Raw genomic sequence first — 7,125 nt, 5'->3', positions numbered from 1 at the left:
TTTGCCCCCCAAATGACCGAAAACAAAAATGAGACTCCGGGGCACAGGGTAAGAGTGTGGGGAAGGAAAGAGGATGGTAATTGGTACTCATCTAAAGAAATTACCGTAATGGTGAAATTTCAGAGGTCATAGCAGGTGTCATTTCTAGGCTGGATGTGGATGAGGATGAACAAGCTAACTTTGGTCCAAAAAGCCAGCCAGTCCACAGGAGTTCTGGGAGGCTGTCAGGAAAGAGGCAAAAAGCCCCAGAATGATAGTGATCCTGGGAAGACTGAGGAACTCATAGTATCCTGTCCCAGTCTTGTGACACTATCTGTCCTTTTATCCTGACCTTCTGTTTCCTGTATTTTTCCATTTTTTTAAAAACTGAAATCCATTTCCTTGTGGTTTTGTGTATTAAAATATACATAAAACTTACCATTTTGACCGTTTTAAGTTGATGGGTGGCATTAAGTACATTCATTGTGTTTGCACAAACATCACCACCATCCATTTCCAGAACTTTTTCATCATCCCAAACAGAACGTCTGTACCCAACAAACAATAGCTTCAACCTTCTGTCTGTAAGAATGTACTCACTCTAGGTACCTCATAGAAGTGGAATCATACACTATTTGTCCATTTGTACCTGGCTTATTTCACTTAGCATAACGTGTTCAAGAGTCACCCATGTTGGAGCATGTAGCAGAATTTCCCTCCTTTTTAAGGCTAAATAACATGACATTATTAATATATACCACCTTGTGTTTAACCATTCATCTGCTGATGGAACTTGTGTTATTTCCACCTTTTGGCTATTGTGAATAATGCTGCTATGAACGTTGGTATCTATCTGGTATCTGAACATGTATCTATCTGGTTGAGTGTGTGTCTTTGCTTTTTGGGGAGGTATATACCTAGAAGTTGATTTGCTGTACCATACAGTACTTGTATGTTTAACTTTTTAGGGAAAAGTTTTCAATTAGCAATAATCGCGCCTCGGATAAACCTCATTGGCTACGATACTGCCACTGCGCAAAGCTTGTTTAACTTTTTAAAGAACAACCAAACTGCAACACGGCGGCTGCACCATTTTACATTCTCGTGAGCAATGTACAAGGTACAATTTCTTTGCATCCTTGTCACACTTGTTTTGTCTTGTTAATAAAAGCTATCCTAATGAGTGTAAAGTGGTATCTCATATGGTTTTGATTTATATTTCTCTAATGAGTGACGATGTTGAGCATCCTTTCATGTGCTTAGGGGCCATTTGTGTATCTTCTTTGGAGATATGTCTATTCATGAAGTCCTTTGCCCATTTTTGAATTGGGTGGTGTTTTTCTTTGTTTTTGTTATTGTTGTGCTAGTGTTGGGTTGTAATTGTTCTTTATAGATTCTGGATATGAATCACTTATCAGATATTTGATTTGTAAGTATTTTCTCCATTCTGTGCGGTATCTTTTCACCCTCTTGATAGTGTCCTTTTTAATTTTTGAAAGATGACTGTGGTATATGATTTATGATCTATGAGTACTGAACCTAGAAGACTAAGAATATGTGAAGAGTATGGGGCGCCTGGGTGGCTCAGACAGTTGAGCGACGGACTTCTGCTCAGGTCATGATCTCACTGTTTGTCAGTTCGAGCCCTGCATCAGGCTCTGTGCTGACAGCTCAGAGCCCGGAGCCTGTTTTGGATTCTGTGTCTCCCTCTCTCTCTGCCCCTCCCCAACTCATGCTCTGTCTCTCTCTGTCACAGAAATAAATAAACATTAAAAAAAATTAAAAAAAAAAAGAATTTGTGAAGAGTAAAGTGTTATAATAAAAGTCAGAAGGGAGCACCTGGGTGGCTCAGTCGGTTAAGCATCGGACTCTTGGCTTCAGTTCAGGTCATGATCTCATGGTTCTTGAGTTTGAGCCTTACATCAGGCTCTGCACTGGGAGCATGGAGCCTGCTTGGGATCCTCTCTTTCCTTCTCTCTGCCCCTCCCCTGCTTGCTCTCTCTCTCTCAAAATAAATAAACTTAAAAAAAAAGTCAGAGGTTATTGTGATTCAGATTTCATAATCTGGAAAAAAATATCTATAGTTGAACTACATAGCATTTTGGCATAAATAATAAGTTATACATTTATTTTAAACATGTATGTTTATGAGTTAAATATATTTACACATACATTTATTTTACCATTTCTTTCTTTAAGAATAGTTGGTGTTTTAGTGACTGTCATCAGATAATCAAGGTTGAGAGTTTCTTATCTTGTGTATGATTTGTTACCTTACAATATACTCAATAGAAAAGATAAAAAGCCCCCAAACCAAATCTCACCACGTCATAAGGTCTGTTTACTTTTTTCTCTCAAAAAATTCTTATTGTGAAATAAAGCCAGCATTACAAAAAGGAGCATGAAATTGATATGTAGAGTTTAACACACCGTTATAAAGTGAATGACACTATAAAAATCCTTTTGGATCAAGAAATACGACACTGTGTTTACTTAACAAATAGCACCATGTATGGAAGTATTTTGTGGCAGGCTAGTGGATCCCTGGGCTCCACCCAGGGGATTTTGTGACTATTTTGTGGGATACTGAAGGATCCTGTGGGATCCTGAGGGATACTGTGGGATCTCAGTATTTGTGAGATACTGAAGGGAAGTATGTGTGTTCTGGGCACTTTTCCTGAGACCTGGGGAGTATGCTCAGCCTTTCCGAAACAAGCAAGGATGGAGATGTGATGCTCATGGTATCCTGCCCTTTTCACACCATAGGCCCTGGCCGGGCCTCTAGCTAGTCTTTGCTATTAATTCATGGTTCTCAACCTTGGCACTAGTGATATGTTGGGCCAGATAATCCTCGGTTGTGGGGGAGCTGCCTGATGTATTGTGGGATGTTTAGCAGCATTCCTGGTCTCCATCCCCTAGATGCCGGGTGGGCCTCTCACAATTGTGCACTCCAGGCATTATCAACGTGCCAGGCATGGTGCCAAGAGCGATACATACATCATTTTAATCTTCATGTTTGTCCTCATTTTGCAGATAAGGAACTGAGCTTCAGCAGGATTAGGTGAATTATTAAAGGTGTCACAGCAAGTGAATGGCTGAGTGGGAGTTTAAACACAGACCTATCAGTCCCCACTCTGTTTTCAGTAACCATGTAAAGTTGCCTCCCAGGTGGTGGAGGATGGGATATATTCCAGATATTGCTTCCTTCATTAAGACATTTCAAATCTGGGGGCACCTGGGTGGCTCAGTCGGTTGAGCATCCAACTTCAGCTCAGGTCACGATCTCCCGGCTCATGAGTTCAAGCCCTGCATCGGGCTCTATGCTGACAGCTCAGAGCCTGGAGGCTGCTTCAGATTCTGTGTCTCCCTCTTTTTCTGCCCGTCCTCTGCTCGCACCCTGTCTCTCTCTCCCTCTCTCTCTCTCTCTCAAAATAAATAAAAACATTAAATAAATTAAAAAATTTGGGGGGAAATGCAGGCTGATGCAGCCACTCTGGAAAACAGTATGGAGAAAAAAAAAAAAGTTTAGAGTGGGAGAGAGCCAAAGCATAAGAGACTCTTAAAAACTGAGAACAAACTGAGGGTTGATGGGGGGTGGGAGGGAGGGGAGTGTGGGTGATGGGTATTGAGGAGGGCACCTTTTGGGATGAGCACTGGGTGTTGTATGGAAACCAATTTGACAATAAATTTCATATATTGAAAAAAAAAAGAAAACAGTATGGAGGTTCCTGAAAAAACTAAAAATAGAACTACCCTACGACCCAGCAATCGCACTACTAGGTATTTATCCAAGGAATACAGGTGTGCTGTTTTGAAGGGACACATGCACCCCCATGTTTATAGCAGCACTATCAACAATAGCCAAAGTATGGAAAGAGCCCAAATGTCCATCGATGGGTGAGTGGATAAAGAAGATGTGGTGTGTGTGTGTGTGTGTGTGTGTGTGTGTGTGTGTGTGGAGAACAAACAGAGGGTTACTGGAAGCTTTGTGGGAGGGGGGGATGGGCTAAATGGGTAAGGGGCATTAAGGAATCTACTCCTGAAATCATTGTTGCACTATATGCTAATTTGGATGTAAATTTAAAAAAAATTAATAAAAAAAATAAGAACAACAGTTGGGGCACGTGGATGGCTCAGTAGGTTAAACGTCTGCCTCTTGATTTCAGCTCAGGTCATGATCTCACAGTCGTGAGATGGAGCCTCTGCTCAGCACAGAGCCTGGTTAGGATTCTCTCTCTCTCTCTCTGCCCAGTGCCACTTCCCCTTAAAATATATAAATATTAACAATCAAATAAGAAAAAAAATTTTTAGAGACATTTCATATCTATATTTCTAGGCTTTTTACTGGATATTTTCTTTTGGTTTTCCTACCAGCTGTTTAAATTGGACATTCCTAAAACTAAAGTCAACATTTTGCTTTTTTTCTGTTTTCTTTTTCCCTCCCTTCTCCTGTTAATCATTCTTCCAAATCAATATTAAACCCCTGATCTTGGGGAGCCAGAGTGGCTCAGTCATTTAAGTGTCTGACTTCAGCTCGGGCCATGAACTCATGGTTCGTGAGTTTTGCCCCACATCAGTCTCTGTGCTGGATGGCTCGGAGCCTGGAGCCTGCTTCAGATTCTGTGTCTCCTTTCTCTGTTCCTCTCCTGCGTGCACTCTGAGTCTCTCTCTCTCTCAAAAATAAATAAAGATTTAAAAAATATTTAACAAAACCTGATCTCTTTGACTCTTTTTTATATTTTCATAAGCAGAATCTCATATTTTTGTACATCTTGTCCGAACTCTATATTTCATTTCTAAAAAAAAAATATTTTTAATGATTAGTAATGCAATCCTAGTCAAAACCCCAATATGGATATTTTTGGAACTTAAGAAGTTTACTCTAAGGTTCATCTGAAAAAGTCCCTAAATATAGCCAACGTTTAGAAAGAAAAAAGCAGTGAGAAGGAATTTCTATATTTGTTTTTATTTATCAAATACATGTGGTTCTTATTAGATGTCAGGCACTATTCTTTTTGTTTTAGAGAAAGAGGGAGAGGGAGGGTGGGGGAGGGGGCAGAGAGAGAGAGAATCTCAAGCAGGCTCCAAGCTCAGTGTGACACAGGGCTGGATCCCACGACCCTGAAATCATGACCTGAGCTGAAATTATGAGTCAGACACTCAACCAACTAAGCCACCCAGTTATGTCAGGCAGTATTCTGAGCACTACACAAATATTTACTCATTTAGTACCACGTATGAGACAACGAAATAGACATAAAGCTATATAATAAAGCATAAAGCAGTGTGATATTGGCATAGGAATAGAAAACTTGACTTATTGGACTGTATCAGGTCAGGTCCTCTGGAATTAGAAGTGTAAGACCGTGAGTTCGAGCCCCGCGTCAGACTCTGGGCTAATGGCTCAGAGCCTGGAGCCTGTTTCCGATTCTGTGTCTCCCTCTCTCTCTGCCCCTCGCCCGTTCATGCTCTGTCTCTCTCTGTCTCAAAAATAAATAAACGTTGAAAAAAAAATTTAAAAAAAAAGAAGTGTAAGAGATTTGGGGCGCCTGGGTGGCTCGGTCGGTTAAGAGTCTGACTCTTGGTTTCAGTTCAGGTCATGATCTCACAACTGGTGAGTTCCAGCTCCTCATCGGGCCCCGCGCTGACTGCGCGGAGATTCTTTCTCTCCCTCTCTCTGCCCCTCCCCTGCTTGCACTCTCTCTCTTTCAAAAATAAATAAACATTAAAAAAAAAAAAAAAGATGTGTAAGAGATTCATTTGGGAGAAATGCCTGTGAAAGACACAAGGGAGAAGTAGGGCCTTCAAACCACAATTTAGGTCTAATACCCATGCAAGGAGAGAGGGAAGAAAGGAGGATTGGGTAGGAAGAGCCGCAGACTATAATACAATTCTAAGAAAATCTCAGCCAGGCCAATCTCGAGCTCCAAAGACTGCCCATTAGAAGAGCCTCATTTTAGACAGAACTGTTCTATCTCTAGTACCCCTGCCATGCTCAGTCATTGGGAACAGTCCAGAGGGAGCGTGGTTTCAGTGGAAACATCATAGTAGATCTTGGAGGTGTGGCAGCTAGAGACTGTCAGCCAACAACACTTCTCACACCAGGCTCTCTTGAAGGGACACGTGAGCAGTGTTCCTCTGTAGTTGCCAGAGGTATGGTGTGAAGATTCAAGAACAGACTCATGTGTATGTGGGAGCATCATTTATAATAAACTAGGCATTTCGAACCAGTGGGAAAAGATGGACTGTTCAAATCAATGATGTTGAAACAATTGGCTATCCACTTGGAAAGAATTAATGTAGAGTCTTATGTCACATCATCCACAATATAAGTGAAAGCTGGATGGAGAAAAAAATTATAAAAATATTTGAAGGAAAGATTTTTTAAAAATAATCTTGGTGTGGAGAAGCCTTCTTATGCACCATGTAATACCCTGAGCCATAAAAGAGGCATACGGAAAAAAAGCATCATTAATGAAATTAAAAGTCAGGTGATAGATTTGAAGAAAATATTTGTGCCATATGTAACATGCAAAGGATTAAAAGGTAAGTATATATAAAGAGATCCTCCACATCAATATGAAAAGATAACCCAACAAAAGGATATTGACAGGCAATTCACAGAAGAAAGATAAATGGCTAATATATATAGGAGAAAATATTTACACTAACTGGTTATCAGAGAAGTGAAAATTACTGAGCAAACCAGATGGGAAAAAATTAAAAGTCATGCTAGTATTTTTCATTAAGTTTTTTATTTTTTAATTTTTTTATGTTCACTGATTTTTGAGAGAGAGGAGGAGGAACAGAGAGGGAGACACAGAATCCAAAGTAGGCTCCAGGCTCTGAGCTATCAGCACAGAGCCCGATGTGGGACTCAAACTCACGAACTGTGAGACCATGACCTGAGCCGAAGTCAGATGCTTAACCAACTGAGCCACCCACTCACACCAAAGTTTTTTATTTTTTAAAAAATTTATTTTGAGAGAGAGAGCAAGCAGGGGAGGGGCAGAGAGAGAATCCAAAGCAGGCTATGCACTGCCAGCACAGAGTCTGATGTGGGGCTCAAATTCACAAACTGTGAGATCACAACCTGTGCCCAAATCAAGAGTCAGACGCTTAAGTGACTGAGCCACCCAGGCACCC

The 7,125-nt window shown here is 40.8% G+C and overlaps 1 non-coding gene across 1 annotated transcript; it reads right to left on the bottom strand.

Moving 5' to 3' along the window:
- Window positions 1–886: 886 nt before the first annotated feature.
- LOC113602125 (U4 spliceosomal RNA) lies at window positions 887–1,022 on the bottom strand. Its single transcript, XR_003423493.1, has one exon. It is a non-coding gene; the product is annotated as a U4 spliceosomal RNA (small nuclear RNA).
- Between the last annotated feature and the right edge of the window lie 6,103 nt (window positions 1,023–7,125).

This window comes from Acinonyx jubatus, chromosome B3 (genome assembly GCF_027475565.1).
Source record: "Acinonyx jubatus isolate Ajub_Pintada_27869175 chromosome B3, VMU_Ajub_asm_v1.0, whole genome shotgun sequence".
Taxonomy (NCBI): domain Eukaryota; kingdom Metazoa; phylum Chordata; class Mammalia; order Carnivora; family Felidae; genus Acinonyx; species Acinonyx jubatus.
Note: the sequence above shows the minus strand (reverse complement) of the source record. Positions and strands in the feature narration are given on the sequence as shown.